This window comes from Mytilus galloprovincialis, chromosome 14 (assembly GCF_965363235.1).
Source record: "Mytilus galloprovincialis chromosome 14, xbMytGall1.hap1.1, whole genome shotgun sequence".
NCBI classification, from domain to species: domain Eukaryota; kingdom Metazoa; phylum Mollusca; class Bivalvia; order Mytilida; family Mytilidae; genus Mytilus; species Mytilus galloprovincialis.
Window position 1 is genome coordinate 20,951,720 of NC_134851.1, and position 27,467 is coordinate 20,979,186.

Sequence of the window (27,467 nt, forward strand, 5' to 3'; positions counted from 1 at the left end):
TAATGACATTATGTGGGACAATCAGAAATATGTTTGTGGGATAATTAGGAAGTTTAAATGTGGGACAATTGGAGCTGTTTCTAAAGTGATTAAATTGGTTTTATAGGGTTTTGAAACTAATCAAAAGTTATTAATCAACATGATCAATGTAAATTATAAAATATAATAAAAATAAGAACAAATAATATTTACATATTTTATTTTACTCGTAGTAGGATCAATTGAAGTATCATATAATATTATATAATATTATATAATAGTATATGAAGTTTTTAAAAAAAATAGTCTTAGATGCATGTTTTGTTTTCTATGTAGTTTGTATTGGCGTTGAATAAGCGGTCAGTAACTGCAAGTACTCTCAGATCTGTACTTAGTGTCTTTGTTGTGGTGATGTCACAAGTCAGGAATCTTTATTTCAGTGGTGGTAGTTTGTTGCTGTGTAACATATTTGTTTTTCGTTCAATATTTTGTACATTAATAATGCTATAAGTTTTCTCATTTGAATTGTTTTAAATTCGTCATTTTGTGGCTTTTTTTACCTATGTGGTATGGTATTTCCTCATTGTTGAAGGCCATATGGTGACCTATAATTGTTAGTTTATGTGTCATTTTGGTCTCTTTCGGAGAGTTGTCTCATTGGCAATCATACCACATCTTATTTTTTTATGGAAGTTTGCTCTTCTTTATAGTTGGGGAAGAGTCCTGTGGACTGCAAAAACAATGGTAAAATTGGAAAAACAGCCTTAAATAGTGCTTCTTGGAAAGGATCTGGCAAAATTCCAGACAGCAGCAAATTTACAGAAAATGGGTGCGGATACCAGAAATGATGTTACCAAAAGCATTCAATTTTTTTCTTTTCAAAGTTCTCTTATATGTATTTATTCAATCATTTGTAACAAAGAAGTTGAATAAAAAAGATTTTTGTTCTAAAAAAGAGAAAAATCTAAAATAGACAAAAAATGACAGCATAGTCAATTTGTCACAAAAAGCAGTAAAATTCTATAAAACTTTCTTATATTAACACCTACTTCTAGTATTTCAAGTTAGATCTATTGAGATTGGTCCCATTCTATCTTTATTGAAAGTATGAAAAAAAGTCTAATTGTAAAACTGTGTTTTTTTCATGATAATAGGCAAACAAATGGTAAAATGTGATGAAAACTAGGAAAATCATCAGAATTAGGTACTTTCAAATGGCCGTAGCAAAATAAAGTGCACCACCATATGATTCTATCGACACCAATTTTTTTTCTAGAGTCATAAAAAAACCCAAAAATCAGGTTAAAAAAAAATTTCAAGACCTTAAAAGATATATTTCATAAATCAGGAATATTATATTTTTTTAATCAAAAGTGTATAAATATATCAATCTAATGATTTAATATTGAATGTGCAATAATTAATTCTTGTTTATTTAGCAAAACAAACAACAGTTAACTTGTTTATCTAAGAACATTTTACTACATAAAATAATGTGGGACAATCAGAGTTTTGTATGTGGGACAATCAGAACTCTAGAATTTTAAAAAGTGGGACAATGGGGAATAAACCCGTGTAGAAGAGGGGTGAAAGATACCAAAGGGACAGTCAAACTCATAGATTGAAAATAAACTGACAGCGACATGGCTTAAAAAGAAAAAGACAACCAGACAAGTAAAAGTACACAAGACACAACATAGAAAACTGAAGACTAAACAACACGAACCCCACCAAAAACTTGGGGTGATCTCATGTCCTCCGGAATGGTAAGTAGATCCTGCTCCACATGAGGCACTTATCGTGTTGTTTATGTTATTACAAATCCGGTAAATAGTCTAATTCGGTAGGTCACATTCGTGAAAAGGGAACAGGATTGTAGTTACGACATAAGGAATGTATCCTATATCATTTGTGAAAGATTTATTCCATAACGGTCAACGAACTCGTGATGGCGTCCGTAAAAATAACAAAGGGACGATTTCAACTTCACCATTTGAAACTCTTGGTTTAATAGCTTCTTTTTGAGCAGCAGCCCTCTATCAAGAAAAGCATTATAGGACATATAAGAGTGAAATGGCTCATTGCAGAACATTATTTTACTTTATGCACAATTGCTTTAAACTATCCAGGTATGAAACAGGGTTCATATTTATATAACATTAGTATATATATATATATAAGTTATTGTACCTAATATGCATAAATTTTAGTCGGGTTTTAATTGGATTTAAATAACCTAGAATAATGGGCGTGCACACTACATGAGCAGAGTAAAGTTGCAACAAAATATCAAAAGAAAAAAGTAGGCAAACAATAGAGATGTTGGGTTCTCAAAAAAGAATAGAGGTAATGGGAAAAGCAAAATTGAGAATAGTGAAAAATTGTCTTAAAAATTAAAAACATTATTAATAAGTACCCCACGGAGGCCCTCATACATGCCAATAGATGGTAAAATGTATATCAATGTAAAACAAAAATAACATTTTTCGTGTAATTTAAGTCATTTCTAAACATTCTATAAGATCATTCACCCGAAAAAATTATTATTATATTTTTATAAATATATTTTTGCTTAAAAATCTGTAGGTGAATAAATTCCATGCTACATCGATTTAAACGTCACGGTCTAGTACAGACTAAACATAATGGGGAAAAAACTAGTGAACAAAGAATTGATTTAAAGTTATTTTTAACAGGTTATTTATTTATCTAAAACTTGAAACTGATTAATGTAAATATCACCATTTATACAGATTTGTACTTTAAGAAAAAATGTGAAAATGATTTCATTGACTGAGGGATTACTGCTTAACGTTCATAGGATTATGTTTTATACCAATTGAGGACGATATAATGGGTTAATAGTTTTTGCGGAATGTACTCCAATAGAACGAGACACTACACAAATCAAATATTTATATTCTCTCTCACACTGGAATATTGCACTGGAACACATTTCAATTTTTGGTGACGCCTAGGGGTAAGTATATTAATAATGCATAAAAAAGAGACATCACATGATGCGTATTTAAGAAATCAATTAAATAGACAACATGTTGCACTAGACCGACACGCAGCATGATTCTGATTTTGACATGCAATTTAACAAGGTAATAGTTCATTGTAAGAAATTTCAACCTGTTACGTCTTGACGTTCAAAAGTTAACATATCATACATATCCTAGACGACAGCACATGAAGGAATATTCGGAACGGTTACGGCGCCCCTAGAGGCTTTTCAACGTGATATCGCACAAACAATCTCCGTCACAGAGTTATATTCTTTCGTAAATGCTTCGCAAGACTTCACTTTAATAATCGAACATTTTCTACATTTGCCACTTTATATAATAAAACATCAAAAAACAGAAATGTGTTCATTATTCTGTTTAAGAAATTGAAGTCAAATTATTGATTGTTTAAAGTATCCATGGCCACTGTCGTAAACATCAAATTTGTGACAATTGTGAAACTTTTTCGAATAATTTCCAAAGAAACTATTTCAATGTGTTTTAAAATTAATACTGTAAAAATACACACTGCATTCATCATCAATAATAAAAGAAATATATACTCTTACATTTAATCCCATCGCTTCATAGTTGATTTCCCACACACGCCTTAGGAACATATAAGGCCAACCCCAAGCCAAGAATTTGTAATACTACTTTAATACTTGCAGTAAAACGAAGTATGGATCGGAACGGATATGAATTATGTGTCGAAGTTTGTCTTGAAATGCAAACGGTCACTGCAAGACACTTCTTGTCGTCCAGTGGTACAATGTCATACATATTCAAGACTGCATAATATTATTATATGAAAAGGAAGATGTAGTATGATTGCCAATGAGACATCCTTCCACAAGAGGCCAAAATAACACAGAAATTAACAACTATAGGTCGCCATACGGCCTTCAAAAATGAGCGAAGATCATACCGCATAGTCAGCTAAAAAAGTAAAAAAGGTCCCGAATTGACAATGTAAAACAATTCAAACGAGAAAACTAAAGGCTTTATCTATAATAGTAAAATAACGAGGTCCAATCTATCAGCCGTCATCGGGTAAAAACGACAAATCAAAGAATTGAACTTTATATATAGCTAATATAGGATAATGGTGTAGATTAAAAATTACACCACTTCAGACCCTGTTCTTTTCCACATAATTAATATTGCCAATAATTAACAAGTTCCGGGTCGAATCCGATACCGATACCAATAGTATATTCACCTGTTACCTATTATCTTATCTGTACGTTCCGCATCTGACATGTGCACCGTCAAAGTTTAACGGTGTATTTAGGATTTTGCTATATACACGGGTCATAATCACAGGGTTGACACTACTACATTCAATCATTGTCAAATTGTTCCCTATTGTAGTATTTTAATCAGTAAGACTTTCTAAGATAACAATACGAATTAATACTTCAAGTAAAATCTGGACTTAAATAAGGCGTATAGGTACAGTTTTCAATTTGTTAGCGGGCATAACGTAAAACAGCGATTCAAAGAATTCAACTTATTCATACTTATATAGGACACTGCTGTTGATTAAAAGATACTCCATTCCAGGACCTTTTGTTTTCCAAATAATTAATATTGATAAGTTCAAGGTCGACTGGTTCAGACAGGAAGAGTTTGAAAGCAGAGAAAACTGTGTATCTTATAATCGGCATGACTTTATCAGATGACAATACTAATACTAAAATAAGGATTACGCATAGTTATGTACTTTAATTCAGTCACGGACCCGCGATATGACGGGTGTGTTCTAGTTTATATTAAAAAAAAATTAATATATACCTTGTGTTTTACAAGATCAATACACTACACACGTTAAAAACCACTTTTTTTGTATTTTTTTTGTGTAACTGAAAAAAAAAAAAAACATGGAGTTCTTTTCTCATCAAAATGGAACACACATATACATTTTACCAACAATATTATGGATTCTCACAAACCAACTATTTGCGCTGATCGTAATAACCAATACAAAATCGAACTGGAATGTTAAATTGTATGACAAGTGTTGCAGTTTGTTACAAATTGAACTAAAACCGTCTCATTGTTTTAATGTAGCTGATGAACCGATGAATCAGGAAGTCAGAACAGAATTGAAAATAAAAGAAAGCAATCACGATTGAATGATGTTTGACATTTTTTCATTCAACTTTTCTGAAAGTTTTGTTGAATATGTTCATTTGTCCTGCATATTATAGTTTCTGGTTTTGGGAATACTCATAATTCTATTATTTCTATCAACATTCTAAAAGTAGGAACCACACAAATTCACACAGTTTATTCCTCGCTTTATTAATCGGATTCATTCAAACACAAAATTGAAATATCTTTAACAGTCGCATGAAGACATTTAAATCTTACTGATATATTAATCTGGCTTCTTCAAAAGAGAGTCGGTGCTGGTTTATACATCATACTAAGTAAAAAATCAACAAAGTAGAATAGAACCGAATGACAAGTGTTTCCGTTTGTCTTAAGTTTGTATTCATAAAATCATTTTCTCATATCTTTATTTAATGTAGGTGAAAAGCCGATGAATCAGGAAGTCAGAACAGAAGTGGAAATACAAGAAAGCCAGCACGAGTGAATGATGTTCGATATTTTTTCATTCAACTTTTCTGAAAGTTTCGTTCAAAATGCTCATCTGTCCTGCATATTACTTTTTCTGGTTTTGGGAATACTCATATTTCTATTATTTCTATCGATATTCTTGAAGTATGACCACACCAACTCTCACGGTTTATTCCTCGCTTTGTTTATCGGATTCATTCATCAAAGTTTTGTGTCAATGAACTGGCTAAAATCAACATATCATCTAGATGGAATAACTGAGTTCGTGTTCGATCGGTACACTTTTCCTGTTGCCTGTTTTATATTGACTTTTGGAGTGGTGTGTATGACTGAATTTACAAAAGAGGAGTTTAGAACAAAAATATTTCAAAATGGAAGTTTCATTTCAACTGTTTTATTGCTAGTTTTTGGAATTGGTCTTTACGGTTTCAAACACCAAGATGCAATTTATAGCCAAGTAAAGTTTAACAAACCGGAATTAAGCAATATGATAACAATTGTGAGTTATGCTTTAGAATATGTGCTAGTTTATGCTCCACTTACTGTGATCCTGCTTTGGAACATGAAGGGATGTGTTCTCATCAAAGATCAAAAAGGTAATTATATGTCAATTTCTTTAGACGCATATATATATAAAGGTCTAGATGGTACACAGCTACTTTTGTACAAGTAATCTTGATGAACAATTCTAAAGATGCATATCAAATATTCACCTGTAAAGCTGTATATAAACTGTGGATAGATATCGTATTACACAAGGTGGAGTGGTAGTATCTATATGTTTAGCTTATACACAGATTTAAAATTTTGCAGTAAATGTACATTTTTCCAGAGTTTATATACAGCTTTAAAAATGTACAGTTTATATACAGTTTTCCAGATGTATAGTTTATCTACAGCTTAACATATGTACAGTTTATATACCTCTTTACATATGTACAGTTCTTATACAGCTTTACAGCTATACAGTTTATATATAGCTTTACAGATGTACATTTGATATGCATCTCTAGAACTGTTCATCAAGATTACTTGTTCTAAAGTATCTGTGAACCATCTTAATGTTTTTCAAATACAATAAAAAAAGAAGAGAAAAGTAACAGAAAGGTTCTTGTGTTTCTTTATACATGAAAACAAGGTAAATAAAGCAACAGTAGTATGCCGCTGTTCGAAGGTCGCAAATCGATTGAGAGAAAACAAACCTGGGTTACAATCTAAAACTGAAGTAAACACATCAACAATAAAAGCAAGGGAAACAACGAAACAACATATATATAAGTAAATAACTCGATTTTGCTTATTTGAATATGTCCGACGGATTAAAGAAATCTGTATTAAAAACTAGCGCAAATATAATATCAAGCAAATTTTGTTCCCAATATTCTATATGCACCAAATTCTGTGAAACTTACACTAACACTTTTCCCCTACAAACCGATATATATGCATAACAAATTTAAGGATTTTCTTACCCCCAGATTTAGTAGATTACCTTAGCCGTATTTGGCACAACTTTTTTGAATTTTGGGTCCTCAATGCTCTTCAACTTTGTATTTGTTTGGCTTTTTAACTGTTTTGATCTGAGCGTTACTGATGAGTCTTATGTAGACGAAACGCGCGTCTGGCGTATTAAATTATAATCCTGGTACCTTTGATAACTATTTACCCAGCATATAAGCTTAAGAATTCTATTGAAAAACTTAATATTGATACTTATATTATAAATTAGGTTTGCATTTATCATCATTACACGGACTTCATTCGTAAATATAAATCAACATGCAGACTATCTTATACAATCAGGTATTTCACATCCAATATTTTATGTAAATATTCTTTATAAAGCCGAAAAATATCGGTTTTCACCCCAAAGCTAACTAAACCTTTGAACAGACTTATTTGAAAAGGATAAAGTTACGATACCGTTATTAAAGATTGAATTTTTTAGTATTAATGATGATTCACTCATAGGGTCTTTGCATCGGAAATAAACACATCGATTCTTGGCATGATATGTTCTTCTGATATATTTTTTGATGGTATGTTAATAAACCCCTAACGGGAGGGTTTCTACTTGGTTTTCTTTTGCTTATAACTTGTTTTAATTTGATTAATGCGAACAGAATATTTTACACATTATTTCATATACATATACAATATAAGGTAAATGTCAGAAAAGTATAAACTTTTTTGTATGAGGATTCGAAAATGTAAAAGGGCGAGATTCATTTTTGCGCACAATACATAAAGGTTTATATTTTTTTGACATTGACCTAATATTGTCTTTAAACTGCATCTTAAATCTTACGTTAATAGCTTTTTAAATTGTAAAATTAATTTTAAACTTATTTTTATCCTTTAAGGAACCTCTGATTGTGGAGAAAGTGTTCCATGATGAAATCGACATTGCACCAAATATATCTGTGTTACTATATTTAGGAAATAAATAAAAACTTGTTGCAGTACAATCCAGATTACGTAAACTAACACGATAATTATTCAATTTCAGTTTGAAATAAACATTTCATAGTTGTAATTATAAGACTCATTAGTGACGCTCAGATCAACAGAGTTATGAAGCAAAACAAATACAAAGTTAAAGAGCATTGAGGATCCAAAATTCCAAAAAGTTGTGCCAAATACGGCCCAGGTAATCTATTACTGGGATAAGAAATTCCATAGTTTTTCGAAAAATTCAAAGTTTTGTAGCAGGAAATTATTAATAAAAAAAATGACCATATAATTGATATTCATGTCAACACCGAAGTGCTGACTACTGTACTGGTGATACCCTTGGGGACAAAACGTCCAACAGCAGTGGCATTGACCCAGTGGTGTAAATAGTTATCAAAGGTTCCAGGATTATAGTTTAATACACAAGAAGCGCGTTTCGTCTACATAAGACGCATCAGTGACGCTCAGATCAAAATAGTTATAAATCCAAACAGGTACAAAATGAAGAGCAATGAGGACCCAAAATTCCAAAAAGTATTAAAAATAACGCAAAATATCTGTCGTATTAATATCCATCTACTGTATATGTCTTCTCCTTTAGATTTTATTTCACTTTTTTAATGTATCAAAAGAATGAATTTCCTTCTTCATTAGTGAATGAAATGTTTATGAAAAAATGGATTTTGTGTTTGGATTTTATCTTAATATTATATTTGGGCATATACTTTAATTTTTTTTTTAATTCATGCTCGTCTCTAGATCTGCAAGTGTTGATCGGGAATAAACACGTGTTACATTATGATCAAATCGCAGCTTACCGCCCAAAATTCATGACTTAGTTGAATGATTTTCTTCTAGATTTGCAGCTTATTTTGACGTGTATTACATGAACACTTTTTGTTTATAGGATCAATCGTGTTTTGGTGAGTTGATAGGGATTTTATCTTTTGAAAAGATTTGATTTTTATTTACTTATTTCTTGTCTTATTTTTATTGAAATATACACGTCAGTATCATAATTTCTTTACTTTCAACATTGTCCAAAATACTATTCATATCCATATATTGAAGAAAACATTTATTGACCGAATATTTTTTTCATAAAGGGGGCGGTATGTTCTATTTTGAGAATATTAACTATTTACTTTTCAAAGCCATCCCCCAATTTTTTTTTGTTTAAATTATCACTATTTACGGTATTCGGAAAATTAGGAATCGTGCAAAACATTAATTTGTCATCTGCTTGACCATACTAATTTTTTTCTCATACAATTTGGGATCAAAATATCTTTTTTTAGGAGATAGCCATACCCCCCCCCCCTTTTTTGAAGTTAAATGTCTAATCCCTTAGTGTACTGATATGAATAGTATTTTACTGGAAATGTTTGAAAAAAGATATTAATGCTAACGTAAATATTTTGTTCAATAAAAATACAGGAAATATGTCGGTTAACCAAAAAGTTTCCTAAATTCACGACCGTTTGAAAATATGAGTTATTTCTGAATAAAAAATGCATAAATTTCTAGGATACTTATAAAATAAAAAATTACAAATTATTTAACAAAAATACAATTTGTATTTATCTTTTAAAACAAAAAAAGTTTTGGCTTTCTTTCGAAAATAAAAATACGGCCACAAATTCAAATTTTGAGCAAATATACAAAATTTCGACCTCATTTAACTCAAAAAGTAGCACATGAAAGTATATATTTTTATTACATATTTAATTTAATCATGCAAAAAATAGCCTATATGGAAATTTTCATCAAACTGTAAATACGGGATCAAAACTGTATCGTATGCCCTTAATGAATAAAATATGTTTTAAATCAAAATCACAAAACTCGGAATTATACACTAAGTTACCTTGTTGTCCACTAGGCACGCATGTCGTTACGTTCCAGAGCAGGATAAAGGTGACAGGAGCATAAACTAAACCATATTCCAAAACACCGCATACAAAACAACTGTTGTATTTAACCATAAATAAAAGTCCTCTCAGTATATTCTCATCTGTTTGTTTTACAGCGTATTCAGAATAGAATAAGTCAGACTTGTGGAACTCAATGTTGTGATGATGGCTGCTAAAGCTGTGACAAACTCCCATTATGATAACTAGAAGCAATACTAAAGATATGTAAACTCCATATATAAATGTTCTGAGTCTGGTTCTTACTTCCTCTTTTGACCATTCTGTCATAGATATTACGCTAAGTGTAAGAACAAAACAGGCGACGGGAAATGAGTAGCTATCTAATACGAATGGACTGATTCCATATAATTGATATGTTGATTTAAGCCAGGTCATGAACGCAAAGCTTTCATGAAAAAATCCAAATAACAAAACAAGAAATAAACTGTTTGAAAATTTGTGATTTTGCTTCAAAAATTTGATCGGAAGTGCTATCAATATGATTATTCCAAATACCATAGTCAAAGCAATACTCGACAGTTGGAAATATTGAAAGACACTACTGGACGAGATGATTGATGAAAAATCGGACATTTTTTTTCTTTTCCCTCTTGTTATGGCTTGAATACTGATATAATTTCACTTTAATAAGACAATAAGTCAGAACTCAGTTATATCAGTAGAGATTTCAAGACCCTGAAAATTTTAATATCCAGATCACGGAACCTCTTGCCGTTTGATTACCTTAGAACGTTCATACACATTCGTCACAACTCGGCTGATTCCGTACCTTGATACAGACGGAGAGTACCGGATTCACCCGAGGATTGCTGATTGGTTCATTACAGTCAAAGTAACATTTTGAAAAGTTTGGAGTAAGACTAATGTGTCAGCTAATAAGTCGATTCCAATATTTCCCGGAGAATTATTATCTAGTAAGCAAACACATTGAAAATCCACAGTAATTTTTCGATCAAGTACAAAGTACGAAATTATAATATGTTGTTGTCTTGAATATACACGATTTGAGATTGATCGTACTGGACATTAAGATGTATAGATTCCAGTCTCCCTGGTACCGTGAAAAAGGAAGTGTTCAAAATCCAATTCAAGCATAGAGTTTTCTAGTTAAATTTATTTGTATTGTTACTACACGTTAGATTAATAAATGTCATAAATTTTTTATGCACAATATTTTACCCATTGTGCATGTTGTATGTCAAGCAATTATCAACCGGGATCTCACATAAATTTTACTATTTTATATAAAAAAGAATATTTGTGATGTGTCAGGTTTACAACATTGTATAACCTGCCGTCTTAAATCAGTTTTATAATCATATTCTACAAAAAGTTTTTTTTTTTTTCATTTTCATAATGTAACAGGTTTCGGTACATCGACGAATTTATTGATCATGCAGTTGACGCTTAAGACTTACATGCATATAAATTATATGTAATAAAAATGTTTATAATGAATATTTTTTGAATAAAATGTATACATAAATTTGAACACAACAAAAGCAATTCGTCTAATAACTTTGATGTGTTTATTGCTTGGTCAATGATGATGATGATGATATTATGGTTTATGGTCAAGTGGCAAATATTACATGCATAGATTAACAGAACAGGAAATTATAAATATACAAATGTAATATATCTATGCTTTTGTAAAGGTAAAGGTCCTTGTACGACTTTGCCCCCCGCAGAGCTGAAGAAAAACAGTACATTAACGGGTGTTACACGGACTCTTTTAAGATGACACACAGACTCTTTTTAGTTGTTACACGGACACTTTTTATGAATAGAATCACTCGTGCATGATCAGTGAGTTCATGGGCACTTTAACTTTCAATTAGATTTGTACTTTTTTAATATTTTTCAGGTAATCATGACGAGCAGTGTATGACGTGTGATAATAATAATATGGTGCAACGATATATCTTAATATTTATTTTGTTTGTGATTTGGATCGCGAGACCAATTCTTTGGACTATAAACTTTTATTACAATTATTTTACTCAAGATTATATTCCAAGCATGACACTGTATATGGTGTATATTTTTTTACTCTTGAGTCTTATGTAGATGAAACGAGCGTAAGGCGTATTAAATTATAATCCTGGTACCTTTGATAACTATTAATACAGATTTGTCTAACCTTTAGTAACCTTTCATACAGAATAAAAAACCAAAACCACATTAAACAAAATAGGACAGCACATTAAACAGCACATTAAACAGCACAAAATAAGCATGCATTGTCATTGACTAGATACGGTACAAAAGTGACGTCACTTAATTCTATATAACTTTTGGACTATTTTAAATCTCGGTCTATTTCTGAAATTTATACTTACATACTTTTGATTTTTTAACCCTGTATGCTAACATTGCCTATGTGAAATTTTAATTTTTTTTGTATGAACATTGAACGACAAATATATGTGACGTATAACATTTTCTGGCGTCAGACACGCAAATCAATGAATGTGTTTGTAGATAGATGTTTTTGTTTTCTGTTAAATTGTTCCTTTTAAAATTGTTATCAGATGATGACTGCTGTACCCATATTTTGACTATTTTATTTATTGTGTCTTTTTAGTTAACGCATCTTTGTAAATATAACGAAATTCGATGAGACTGTCATCAAAGTGAGAGGTTTAGCGCTATCAAACCAGGTTTAATCAACCATTTTCTACATTTAAAAATGTCTGTACCAAGTCATGAATATGACAGTTCGTGTCCATTCGTTTTGGATGCGTTTTGTTTTTTGATCTTGCCATGTGATTATGGACTTTCCGAAATTATTTTCCTCTGAGTTCAGTATTTTTGTGATTTACTTTTTTTCACAGGTAATTTTTAAACTGTTGATATCAGAGTTGTTATTATGGTATTTGATTTATAATACAACAATGATAATTTACTTAATAGAGAATTGTGTTAGAAATTAGATAATTAATTGTATTATCTAGCTATGTCGATATTTCTTCTTAACCAAACTATCAAAAAAAAAAAAAATCGTACACGTTTAGTTGTCCCAAACTAAAATCTTATAAATGAACTGGATGAATAATTTTCTTTACTTTTACCTACGAGTAGAATATTAAAAACACGTCAGTATCATAATTTCTTTACTTTCAACATTGTCCAAAATACTATTCATATCCATATATTGAAGAAAACATTTATTGACCGAATATTTTTTTCATAAAGGGGGCGGTATGTTCTATTTTGAGAATATTAACTATTTACTTTTCAAAGCCATCCCCCAATTTTTTTTTGTTTAAATTATCACTATTTACGGTATTCGGAAAATTAGGAATCGTGCAAAACATTAATTTGTCATCTGCCTGACCATACTAATTTTTTTCTCATACAATTTGGGATCAAAATATCTTTTTTAGGAGATAGCCATACCCCCCCTTTTTTGAAGTTAAATGTCTAATCCCTTAGTGTACTGATATGAATAGTATTTTACTGGAAATGTTTGAAAAAAGATATTAATGCTAACGTAAATATTTTGTTCAATAAAAATACAGGAAATATGTCGGTTAACCAAAAAGTTCAAATCTAATTGAAAGTTAAAGTGCCCATGAACTCACTGATCATGCACGAGTGATTCTATTCATAAAAAGTGTCCGTGTAACAACTAAAAAGAGTCCGTGTGTCATCTTAAAAGAGTCCGTGTAACACCCGTTAATGTACTGTTTTTCTTCAGCTCTGCGGGGGGCAAAGTCGTACAAGGACCTTTACCTTTACAAAAGCATAGATATATTACATTTGTATATTTATAATTTCCTGTTCTGATAATCTATGCATGTAATATTTGCCACTTGACCATAAACCATAATATCATCATCATCATCATTGACCAAGCAATAAACACATCAAAGTTATTAGACAATTGCTTTTGTTGTGTTCAAATTTATGTATACATTTTATTCAAAAAATATTCATTATAAACATTTTTATTACATATAATTTATATGCATGTAAGTCTTAAGCGTCAACTGCATGATCAATAAATTCGTCGATGTACCGAAACCTGTTACATAATGAAAATGAAAAAAAAAAAAAACTTTTTGTAGAATATGATTATAAAACTGATTTAAGACGGCAGGTTATACAATGTTGTAAACCTGACACATCACAAATATTCTTTTTTATATAAAATAGTAAAATTTATGTGAGATCCCGGTTGATAATTGCTTGACATACAACATGCACAATGGGTAAAATATTGTGCATAAAAAATTTATGACATTTATTAATCTAACGTGTAGTAACAATACAAATAAATTTAACTAGAAAACTCTATGCTTGAATTGGATTTTGAACACTTCCTTTTTCACGGTACCAGGGAGACTGGAATCTATACATCTTAATGTCCAGTACGATCAATCTCAAATCGTGTATATTCAAGACAACAACATATTATAATTTCGTACTTTGTACTTGATCGAAAAATTACTGTGGATTTTCAATGTGTTTGCTTACTAGATAATAATTCTCCGGGAAATATTGGAATCGACTTATTAGCTGACACATTAGTCTTACTCCAAACTTTTCAAAATGTTACTTTGACTGTAATGAACCAATCAGCAATCCTCGGGTGAATCCGGTACTCTCCGTCTGTATCAAGGTACGGAATCAGCCGAGTTGTGACGAGTTATGAACGTTCTAAGGTAATCAAACGGCAAGAGGTTCCGTGATCTGGATATTAAAATTTTCAGGGTCTTGAAATCTCTACTGATATAACTGAGTTCTGACTTATTGTCTTATTAAAGTGAAATTATATCAGTATTCAAGCCATAACAAGAGGGAAAAGAAAAAAATGTCCGATTTTTCATCAATCATCTCGTCCAGTAGTGTCTTTCAATATTTCCAACTGTCGAGTATTGCTTTGACTATGGTATTTGGAATAATCATATTGATAGCACTTCCGATCAAATTTTTGAAGCAAAATCACAAATTTTCAAACAGTTTATTTCTTGTTTTGTTATTTGGATTTTTTCATGAAAGCTTTGCGTTCATGACCTGGCTTAAATCAACATATCAATTATATGGAATCAGTCCATTCGTATTAGATAGCTACTCATTTCCCGTCGCCTGTTTTGTTCTTACACTTAGCGTAATATCTATGACAGAATGGTCAAAAGAGGAAGTAAGAACCAGACTCAGAACATTTATATATGGAGTTTACATATCTTTAGTATTGCTTCTAGTTATCATAATGGGAGTTTGTCACAGCTTTAGCAGCCATCATCACAACATTGAGTTCCACAAGTCTGACTTATTCTATTCTGAATACGCTGTAAAACAAACAGATGAGAATATACTGAGAGGACTTTTATTTATGGTTAAATACAACAGTTGTTTTGTATGCTGTGTTTTGGAATATGGTTTAGTTTATGCTCCTGTCACCTTTATCCTGCTCTGGAACGTAACGACATGCGTGCCTAGTGGACAACAAGGTAACTTAGTGTATAATTCCGAGTTTTGTGATTTTGATTTAAAACATATTTTATTCATTAAGGGCATACGATACAGTTTTGATCCCGTATTTACAGTTTGATGAAAATTTCCATATAGGCTATTTTTTGCATGATTAAATTAAATATGTAATAAAAATATATACTTTCATGTGCTACTTTTTGAGTTAAATGAGGTCGAAATTTTGTATATTTGCTCAAAATTTGAATTTGTGGCCGTATTTTCATTTTCGAAAGAAAGCCAAAACTTTTTTTGTTTTAAAAGATAAATACAAATTGTATTTTTGTTAAATAATTTGTAATTTTTTATTTTATAAGTATCCTAGAAATTTAGGCATTTTTTATTCAGAAATAACTCATATTTTCAAACGGTCGTGAATTTAGGAAAAAAACGTCATTTTTTGCTGTATATTTATCAAAATAAAAAAAATTGCGCTATTTACAGTTTTATAAAATTGAGTCCACATAATCTCCCTGCAAAATGAAACAAAATATTGTTTTAAAAAATGGGGGTCCATGCACTCGTTTTCAAATTAAATCAGTTTGAATGATGAAATTCAGTGGAAAAATGCATCTTTTCCCGACGTCACAGTTTGACGTCGCCAAAATAACATTTTACGTTAGCAACGTCATTACCTCCCTTGTAAATGTATCTTATGCCCTGAAGATATGAAAGGGATTGAGCAACATGCGTAGCCTTTAAAAGCATTCTCCAAGTTTTGTGAGGTTGATTACTCGCTCATTATTTGATAAAACCTAATGAGTAAATTGTTCTGATAATCCACAAAGGCCTTAACATACTGATAAAAGGACTTACTTCAACGGGAAAAGGCATACGTCTTTGCATTTCCTTTAAACAATGCGATGTTTACATGTTGAACTTCAAAACTTTCAGCCTTTAAACCAATTACAAAAAATTACAAAAAATGCATACACTTTTGTTTTTATTCATGCAGAAACTAAATTTTGTTTTAAATAAGACACTTAGTCTGATTACAAACAGTTTAGCCTATCTAAGTGTTACATATTGTTTTTAAAGTTCGTAAATAACGTTAAAATTTTAAAAAAAAAAGCACACACAAAAAACGAACTCCGATGAAAATTTAAAAGGGAAAGTCCCTTTTCAAATGGCAAAAGCAAAGGCTCAAACATGTCAAACGAATGAATAACAACTGTAATACATTCCTTACTTGGTACATGCATGTCTTATGTAGAAAATGGCGGATAAGACCGGGTTTGATAGCTAACTAAACCATTCATTTGTGTGACGGTCGTTTGAAATTCCATTATCTTGACAATCCATATTAGCCACAAATATACCGAACTTAACACTGATCTGACAAGTAAGTTATGCCTCTTCCAGTGATCATTTAAAAAAGTTTTGTTTTTGTATTTGGTTAATTGATCACTGTTCACAGTTAATATGGCAAGCTGAAAAGGGGATAGTCCACTAGCATGTGAGAAAAAACTAAGGATTTTGGTTTCCGGCAAACGTGCCGCTGGCGACAACGGTTGTTGAATGTGTGATTGTGTCGGGTAAATGGAACTGCTTAAGTTAAAAAGTAGTCACTGATAGTAGCACTGACGCACTTATTTTCATAGATATTATTTGGTCCTTTGTCAAGGACTTGTGACGTTTGATATATTTTTTTTTATGATAATATTGAGAGAACTCAAATGATTAACTGTCAACTTTAATAAAAGAAATGAACACACTGTGTTCATAGAATAAATGTTTACGTTATGTAGGTCAAACACAACTGCTGTTTCCGTTTGGGCTGATCAATAACAGTAATGTGTTTCTTACTGTTTAGAATCGATTAGATATCTATGTATGTATGTTATATTCAAAAAATATATTGTGAATTCGAGATATACTGCTTATATCTACCATTTCCTACATAGAAAATGCCTGTACCAAGTCGAGAATATGACAGTTAATATCTATTTGTTTAATGAGTTTTAGCTTTTGATTTTGCCATTTGATTACGGACTTTCCTTTTTGAAGTTTCCACCGAGTTTTTGTTAGTGATTTTTCTTTTTAATATACTTTATACCAAAAACTACACCTCGCGTTTTTTTATGATTTTGATAGTGTAATACAAATGCATTGAAGTTCACATTCTCGTTGAGGCGAGACTATGGGCAAGTCTTTTATATTTCTTTTTTCATACAAGTAATATATACATGTTCTTCTAAATTTATTACATGAAACATGTATTAACAAAATGTTGATACGTGAATCTTATACACATCACATCCGCGACCAAATATGTTGCAAGATCGGCAAAAGACTTATGTTTACTAATTTTCCACCAGCAAATATATATACAACTACAATGTATGTCCCCATTGTACACTTCATTACTTTATGCTTATCTTGATTGACCTCTTTCAGGCCCGCATCACCATCAGTGTATGACGTGTGACAATAATGTTATGGTACACAGATACGTCTTGTTATTCATGATGTGTGTTATTTGGATCGTGAGACCAATTGTTTGGATTATCAACTTCCGGTACACGTTTTTGTCACAAGATATAATTCCAAGCATTACAATGTACATTGTGTATATGACTTTACTATGGCATTATCTACAAGAAGGGTTTGATAAAAACAATCGCATCGATCATAGCTGCAATCACAGATTAAATGACTTGTTTGGATCAGAAAAGCAAAAACATCCGATCCTTATATAAACCTATCAATTGTATATTAAAAATTAAAAAAAAGAATAGTTTTTATTTTTACACTTTCCAAAATATAGTCAGAGGTTGCTTTGACGTCTAATGGACTTATACGAACTTGTTTGTCACTTAGTGACGCCAGAGATAAGTTCAAATTAAACTAAAAATGTGGAAAATTATCCTTCGTGAAGTAGAAGCATCATACAGCATTGCAATACTGAAATTAATCTGCGAATATGTATCTTTTATTTGTATACTGATCCCTGAAGCACAAAAACTGTATTTGCATCAACCTACTCATTAAAGATACTACTCGTATTAATATTCTGAAACAGAGGCTGTTAAGATGGCAACACACCGTGTTCTTATTCCTCGTAAAATCAATTGAACGCCAAGAAGGGAAGTAACTCTTAGACCGCAATAGTTAGGTTTAAAAGTACAACAGATTTAAAAATGTTCATATTTTCATCTGTCATCTTGTTCAGAAGCATCTTTCAATATTTTCAACTGTTTGTCATTGCTTTGACTCTGGTTTTTGGATTGCTGATATTGATAGTTCTTCCGTTGAATTTTTTTACGCATAAGCACAAACTTTCAAACAGTTCATTTCTTGTTTTGTTAATCAGATTTTTTCATGAAAGCTTTGCGTCCATGACCTGGCTAAAATCAACATATCATTTATATGACATTAGTCCTTTCATGTTCGATAGCTACACCCCTGTCGCCTGTTTTATATTAACACTTGGTGTAATGTCCATGACAGAATGTTCAAAAGAGGAATTACGAACAAGTACGTTTGTATATGGAGTTTACATATCTATGGTTTTGCTACTAGATTTTGAAATAGGAATTGTTAACCAACATGCACACCACAGCGTGAAGTTCCACAAATCTAACCTTTTCTTTACTGATTACGAAGTAAAACGAAAAGGTTGGTCATTTGACAAGATGCTGACAGAACTATTATATGTGTTGAAATATAACAGCTCCTTTGTGTGTTATACATTGGAATATGTTTTAGTTTATGCTCTTGTCACTGTAATCCTGCTCTGGAACGTAAAGAAATGGGTGACCAGTGGTCAACAAGGTAAATTAGTGTATTATTCCGAGTTCTGTGATGTCAGAAATATGTTCATGACTTGCTCGCAATTTGTTAAACACTTAATGTGTATAATTATTGGACTTATCAGAATTCATAAAAGCCTTCAAATATTGATAGTGGGGTTTCTTTCAATTGGAAAAGGCAAACGTCTTTGTATTTATTTATTTTTTTCGCTATTCGATGTTTACTTATTGAATTTTAATATCTTCAGCCTTTTATGGTTTTCATTACCTCTAAAGAGTCATGTTTTTTCAGCTATGATTTTAACATTTTTTTCTTTTATTGGGTTAATAAACCACTGTTCACAGTTAATATGGGGAGCTGGGAAGGGGGATAGTTCACTGACATGTGATAAAAGACTAAGGAGTTTTGTGGATTCAACGATTGTAGGAATATGAGATTGTGTCTGCTAAATGGGAACCAATTAAGTCATTAATAAGTAGCATTGACCCGCTTATTTTCATGGAGATTAGTTGGTCCTTTCACATAGTCGTTCTTTACCCTCAGTCAAGGTCATTTGACGTTGAGTTAAATTTAACTTTTCTATGATTATATTGAAATTACACACAGGAGGAACTTATATACGTTATATTATGTAACATTTGATAAAAAATATGAACACTGTGTTATTAATAGAATTAGAGTTTATTTTCTGTACGTCATACACAACCGATGTTGCCGAAGTACTGATCAATACCAATAATTTTAATGTAATGTATTCTATGTTTAGAATCGATTAGAAATAAAAGTATATTTCATATACAGAAAATATATTGTAAATCCTTTGTACACTGAATTAAGGAGCCGTTGACACAGAATTATGTTTCGCCTTCAGGTAATTTTGAAAGTGTAATAAAATATTAAAATCAAAAGACCAACCCTGTTAGATATAAATTATGCAAAACCTACAAAGTAGATGAATATGATAAACTAATCTTCATAAAACGTGGATATTTCGATGATATGAATATAAATGCATATTATATATTATTGTAAGAGACTACCCCAGAACTGACCCTTCATGTTAATTATGCAATAGTTTCAAATTCAAGGAACCATGAGCGAGGGACTGGGTTATTAAATCTTCATGGAAATGATATGTGCAACACCAATACAACATAAAACCAAATATCATTAATTTTCCATTAATGATTTCCCAAAACTGACTATCACAAACTGTTAAATACTGTTGACGCCATCGCTCCCACCGGAAACCGGCTTCCATGTTTTTTGTTGAGGAAAGACAAGGATCAAAACCTTTGTATTTGTTCACACTTGTGAAATAAACATATTACTTTTAATTTATTTAATGCAAAAAAATATTAGCATAATGTGATATGTTGATACATCAATCTTATACACCTCACAATTTTTGCATACGCCAAATACATATTACCTATTGCTTATAGTATCTAAGACAAACAACTATTCACGAAAATATCACACTGACAAAGAACCATGAACATGACGTCAAATAACCCTGTCAACTGGTCATGTACAACTAGAAATCATTCCATATAGCTGACCTACTGGTTACTGTATCCGATAAACGGGACTAATCGGGAAACTAAATATTTACCAGTGAACCATAACAATGAGGTCAAGGTCAGATGAACACTACATGCTTGAAATGTACAACTCACACTGATTGCATATACCATATGTAGTTGACGTACTTCTTAAAGAATTAGGGAAACTGATCTAATCAAGAAAAATTGATGTTGATTATTGCAATAATGAAATTGAAGTAATGGTAAGATTAACACTGTGGACTATACATGACACATTAAACTTATCCCAAACACCACAAAATAGTAGACCTATTGATAAAAGTATCTGACAATAAAATCAAAAAAGTTAAACAGGTTTAAAAGGCCAAAATAAAGTACGAAGTTGGAGAGCAGAAAGGACCAAAAGTTCCGAAAGGTTTTGCCAAATACAGCTAAGGTAATCTAGATACTTGCCTAATCATGAAAACTTGACAAATGAACCATGATAATGCAGCCAGATGAACGCTGTCAAATGGACATGCACACCCTAAAAAATTTTAATGCACAGAATAAAGTAAATCTACTGCTAATAGATTGTGAGTAACCAACCTTATCATGAAATCTATATAATTTATAAATGAGCCCTGAATTGAGGTCAAGGCAGGATGAATCGTGCTAGACAGACATGTTCCAGATACAATCTATGGCTGACGTGTGACAATAATGTTATGGTATAAAAGAGGGACGAAAGATACCAAAGGGACAGTCAAACTCAATAATCTAAAATAAACTGACAACGCCATGGCTAAAAATGAAAAAGACAAACAGACAAACAATAGTACACATGACACAACATAGATAACTAAAGAATAAACAACACGAACCCAACCACAAACTAGGGGTGATCTCAGGTGCTCTGGAAGGGTAAGCAGATCCTACTTCACATGTGGCACCCGTCGTGTTGCTTATGTGATAACAAATCCGGTAAATAGTCCAATTCGGTAGGTCACATTCATGAAAGGGAAGGGGATTGTAGTTACGACGTAATGAACATATCCGATGCACAACGGTACATCTTAATAATTATGATGTTTGTTCTTTGGATTGTGAGACCAATTTGTTGGATCATCAACTTTCGTTTCACTTTTTTGTCACATGATTTAATTCCAAGCCTTACAGTGTACACTGATTTCATTCATCATAGCGGTAAGCACAGATCACATGACTTTCTTGGATAAAAAAGCAGGAATATATTAAAGGTAAAGAAAAGGCAGTTTTTTGTTTTTATACTTTCCAACATTTAGTCCGACATTGCTCTTATGTAGAATGGCATTTTAAGAACTTGTTTGTGACGTCAGACATCAAAGATAGGTTCATATTTCACTTCAAAGGCAGAAAAGAACCTTTATGAAGTGAATAAATCATACATCCTTTTACTCCTTTAGTTATATTCTACTCTACAAATATGTAACTTTTATTTACATACTGACCAAAGAAGCACAAACGGAAAACTTAATTTTTATCAACCTATTCATTGGAACAGTAACTCGTTTTATCCTTCAAAAACAGAGGCTGTCAAAAGAACAGATAACCGGGTTCTTAATACATTATTTAAGTCAATTTGAAGCAAACAAGAAAAATAACTCTCGAACCGCAATAGTAAGGTTTGTCACCAGTAAATATAGATCAAAGTTTAAAAATTCATGAAGGAACATTCTCATTGTATTGCAGAGAAACGAGTTGAAGTTTCCCTTTTCAATCACACAAGGACCATAACGTTTGAAAAAGAAAAAGGTAAAAATCGTCAAAATCAAACTTGACCTTAATTTCTTCAATACATGTAGTAACAACATATTAAAATTATAAGCACAGGTTTAAGTGTTCCCAAGAGTATCAAGAGTGCTAGAGGGCGTAGTGGGTCAAACCAAAGACTTTAAAATTGGTATGTGCTCCTTCTTCGCTACAAATGCGTCATTATAGAGGAAAAGGGAAAGACTTGTCGTGACCAAATCAAATCATAAAACCAAACAAAAAACTTTCCAAGACTTAAACGTTCAATAAACCTTAAACTCATAGTAAATTGAAATATCACCTCCTTTGTCAGCTGAAATCGACATTAACACGTCTTGTCATGATTCTTTTATGCTTAAATATCCAGTTTTATATGCAAATGATACTAGAAGCCACTTTTTATTCAATACAAAAATTTGAGATTTTTTTTCTGTTTCATTTTGTCTGATTTCTATTCCACACAATTAGCAGATTCAGAAATAATAATGAAGTAGAAAATTGAATAATCTAACATGTTTTAAGTTCACATGTCATTTTAAATACATGATTTATGTAAGTTTGAAATAAAGTATGTTATATGTATAATCCAGAGCCAAGAGGTTCGTCACAATTATAACAAACAAGCTGTTTATTACAGTTATTAGTTAACGCAATGACGGATCTTAACCCCGATCTGAAAAGTATGCCAATATCACACTAAATCTCAACTCTGTCGTCATCTCTAGTAATGATATCAATGAAAAATTATGGATGAATAGTTTTCAACTTATTGCACGGAATCAATTTTAAATGCCATTTCTAAATCAATCAAGGACCATCGCAAAAGCATAGGTTCACATTACACTTACATTTTCTCGTCAAGATAATATATGCATTATATATATTTGCCATTTGATATTAAACAATAATATCGTCATCGTTTTCGTTGACCAAGCAATAAAGATATCAACGTAAAACGTATCGCTTTTGTTGTGTTCAAATTCATGTATATTCATTTTGATTGAGTCAAGACATTTCAATTTATATTTTATAGTGTGTCTTTCTATGTTGTAATGTTACACAACTATTTCAGGTTAGGGTAAAGGTTGGCGCCTGTTAAAACGTTTAACACCGCCGCATTTGTTTGCACCTGTCCCAAGTCAGGAACCTGTTTCAGTGGTTGTCATTTGTTGATGTGGTTCTTAAGTGTTTCTCGTTTCTCTTTTTTATATACATATTCCCTGTTTGAATTGTTTTACACTAGTCGTTTTGGGGCCCTTTATAGCTTGTTATTCGGTGTGAGCTAAGGCTCCACGTTGAAGGCCGTACCTTGACCTATAACTGTTTACTTTTTACACATTGTGACTTACATCATGTACATGGAGAGTTGTTTTATTGGCCCTCATACCACATCTTCTTATTTCTATAAATATTTTACCAATTACAAAATGTATATAAAAATTATCCTTCACAATTATTTTTATAACACACTTATATGTAGGTCTTAAGCTACCATATATGATCAATAAATTCCTCGCTCCATCGATGTAACAAAGCTGTTGGATTATAAAAATCAGTAAATTAACGTAAAATATAATTTGAATTTATTCATGGATGAAAGATCGCAGAACTGTTTAAAACGCAAGTTACATAACTTTGTTGATCTGGCATACGATCAATCCATTTTTTTTTATCATAAAATAATGTAAATGACTGATTGTGAATTGCCTGACATCCTGTTGTGAGGATGTCATGCATATGTAGGAAGATAACGTGTTAATACTATAAGAATACATTTAACTAGAGAAAGACGATGCCTAAATTTGATTTTTAAAACTTGCTTTTTCACGGTAAAAGTTCAATGGAATAGTTTTCACCGAACACTTCCTAACGTCTAGCAGAACATATCTCATATGGTGTATATTCAGAACAATATCATATCAATATACCGTACTTTGTACTAGACTGAAAGCTAACTGTGGATTTTTAACGTGTTTGCTCCAAACTAACCAAATTTAACTTAACTGTTACCGACGTTCTAAATTAATCAACCAGCAAGAGTTTCCGTAAGCTGGATATAAAACGTGTCAGTGTGTTACAATTTGTACTGATATAACTGTGCTCTGACTTATAGTATAAATAAGTTGAAATTAGATCAAGAGGGGGATTGAAAGAACAACAGATTTAAAATGTTCATCTTTTCATCAATCCTATCGTCCAGAAGCGTCTTTCAATGTTTTCAACTGTCCGGCATTGCTTTGACTCTTGTTTTTGGAATGCTGATATTGATAGCACTTCCGCTGAAATTTTTGAAGCATAATCACAAACTTTCACACAGTCTATATTTTGTTTTGTTATATTTTGCAATAATATATATAGACATATAAGCAATGCTTTCAATACAAAATGAAAACATTGACTCCGTCATAAACGAACCCGCCGACCAGGAAAAACCAACAACCAAGTTACCTTAGTCGATATGGAAACCTGTGTCCAAACCCTAATGCTCGAAAGCTCGTCTCGAGAGGTGTACTTGGACAATACTTAAAGTTAGCTTATGTTTACATAAACAAAATATCATCAAAATGTGTAATAGCAAACAAAAATACCAATATATAGTACAAAAACAAGAAAAAATCAAACAAAAATGCACCAACATTAAATCTGAACTTGACCAGTTCGAAGTTGGCGAGAGAATGGTCTGATAGGGAAATTATTCCGCGAAAAATGACCATTCACGTGATACTACAATTAATATCACGTGTCCATACATATATTGAAAGAACCGTTAGTACAATTATAATTTTCCTCTATACTTCGAAACGTGGAAAAATGGAAATATTATGAGTTTAAAAATCATGCGGTTAATCCTAGGTATACTAAAATAATGAAGTGTTGACACAGAACTATGTTCCGCCTTGATGTATATTTGATAGTGTAATATAACTGTTGAAATTAAAAGGCAACACTATTAGATATTATAGTAACCAATGTAAACTAAGCAAAACCTACAATGTCAGTAAACCATGACTGAGGGTGCATGACCAAATAATCTCAATCAAATTGAGATATGTCGATGGTATGAATATAACTGCATACCATGTATTATTTTTTGTTGTAAAAAATTACCCTAAAACTGACCAAACAAAGAAATTATGCGAAAATGTCAAAGTCAACGAACCATTAGCGAGAGGTCTTGGTTATATAATCTTCGGGAGATAGAATATACAACAACGGAACACCAAATCTCATGACTTTACCATGGTGGTTTTTCTAAAACTGACCTTTAACAACCTGAAATAAATCGTTGACGCCACCGCCACTGCCGGAACATACCTTGATAGATTCGATGAGGCGAGACAGGGATCAACTTTGAAGTCAATTGTATTTGTCATACTAGTCATATATACATGTTACTCTTAATTTATTTAATGCAAACATATATTAAGAGAAGGTTATCTGTTGACACATAAATCTTGTACATCTCACAAATATGTATACGCCAAATATAGTTTACCTACCTCTTATAGTATCTGAGACACTTATTACGAAAAATGAAATTGACAAAGGACCAGGAAAACGATATCAAGGTCATATAACCCTGCCAACTGGACATATACATCTAGCAACTATTCAATATCATTGACCTACTGCTTATTGTATCTGATAAACGGACCTAATCGGAAACTACATATCCATCAGTGAACTATAAAAATGAGGTCAATGTCAGATGAATACTGCAAATTTGACATGTACACCTAAAACTCATTCTATACTCCGAATGTTGTTGACGTACTGTTTATAGTATCATAGAAACTGACATAAACAAGAAAACTTGATGTTGACCATTGGAACAATGAAAATATGAAAATGAAGTAATGGTAAGACGAACACTGTGGACTAGACATGACATATTAAACTTATCCCATACATCAAATATAGTAGACCTATTGATAAAAGTATCTGAGAATAAAATAAATAAAAATGTCCAAAGGGCAAAATAAAGGACGAAGTTGAAGAGCAGCTATGGTAACCTAGATACTGACAAAATCATGAAAACTTAAAATTGACCAACGAACCACAAAAATAAAGACAGATGAACCCTGTCAGATGGACATACACACCTAACGATAATTTTATGCACACCATAAAGTTGACCTACTACTAATAGATTGTGTGAAACAAACCTTATCATGAAATCTATACATTTATAAATGAACCCTAAATTGAGGTCAAGGCTAGATGAAACGTGCTGGACAGACATGTACATATTACAAATGTTTAAGACACCAGCTATAGTTGACCTTAAAAGTTCACATAATAATGAAAAAAACAAATTGACCACAACTTCAGAGTAAGATTCTTTTAAAACAGAAAACATTAACCTGAAATGGAAACGACTATCCTGAGAATGGACTTATCAGAAGCATAATCCCATCCTACTACTGTAAAAGGGGCAAAACGGAAAATCCGATAATAATAAAAATTTTACGCATTGTGGATGTGATATGTTTTTATATTATTAGCAGACTTTATTTAGAGAAATTATGAGGGTATTTTGAAATTAAATGAATGTAGCAAAATTCAGCAATCAATGAATTGGAAATTTTGCACAAAAACAACTATGATTAGACAGATAAAAGACATTTACTTACCAAGGTTTCAACTCCCTCAGGCAAAGTTGACCTTAAATGGATTGGGCTATTTTTTATGTCCTGTTTAGTAATATAGCTCTTCACCTGTTTCGGTTCTTATACATCCTTAGCATTCAGCTATTCGGCTGTTAACGTTCCTGGTGCAGGTAAATCCAGAAACGGGCTTCATGAAATCAATATATTGTGTATCAATAAATTTAGGTCTTATTTGGGCTATAGTGCGGCATTGCCACATTCAAAAACCAATGAAATAAACCTCCTCGAAAGTTTCCCATCAATTGTATCATGCATTATGCATTATACCAGAAAAACAAAAAACTG

General features: G+C 31.6%; 1 long non-coding RNA gene across 1 annotated transcript; it reads left to right on the forward strand.

The window, feature by feature from the left end:
- The first annotated feature begins 2,614 nt into the window (after positions 1 to 2,614).
- On the forward strand, positions 2,615 to 12,016 carry LOC143058947 (uncharacterized). The gene is made up of 3 exons (XR_012973303.1): positions 2,615 to 2,959; positions 5,528 to 6,172; positions 11,832 to 12,016. It is a non-coding gene; the product is annotated as an uncharacterized LOC143058947 (long non-coding RNA).
- Positions 12,017 to 27,467: the final 15,451 nt, after the last annotated feature.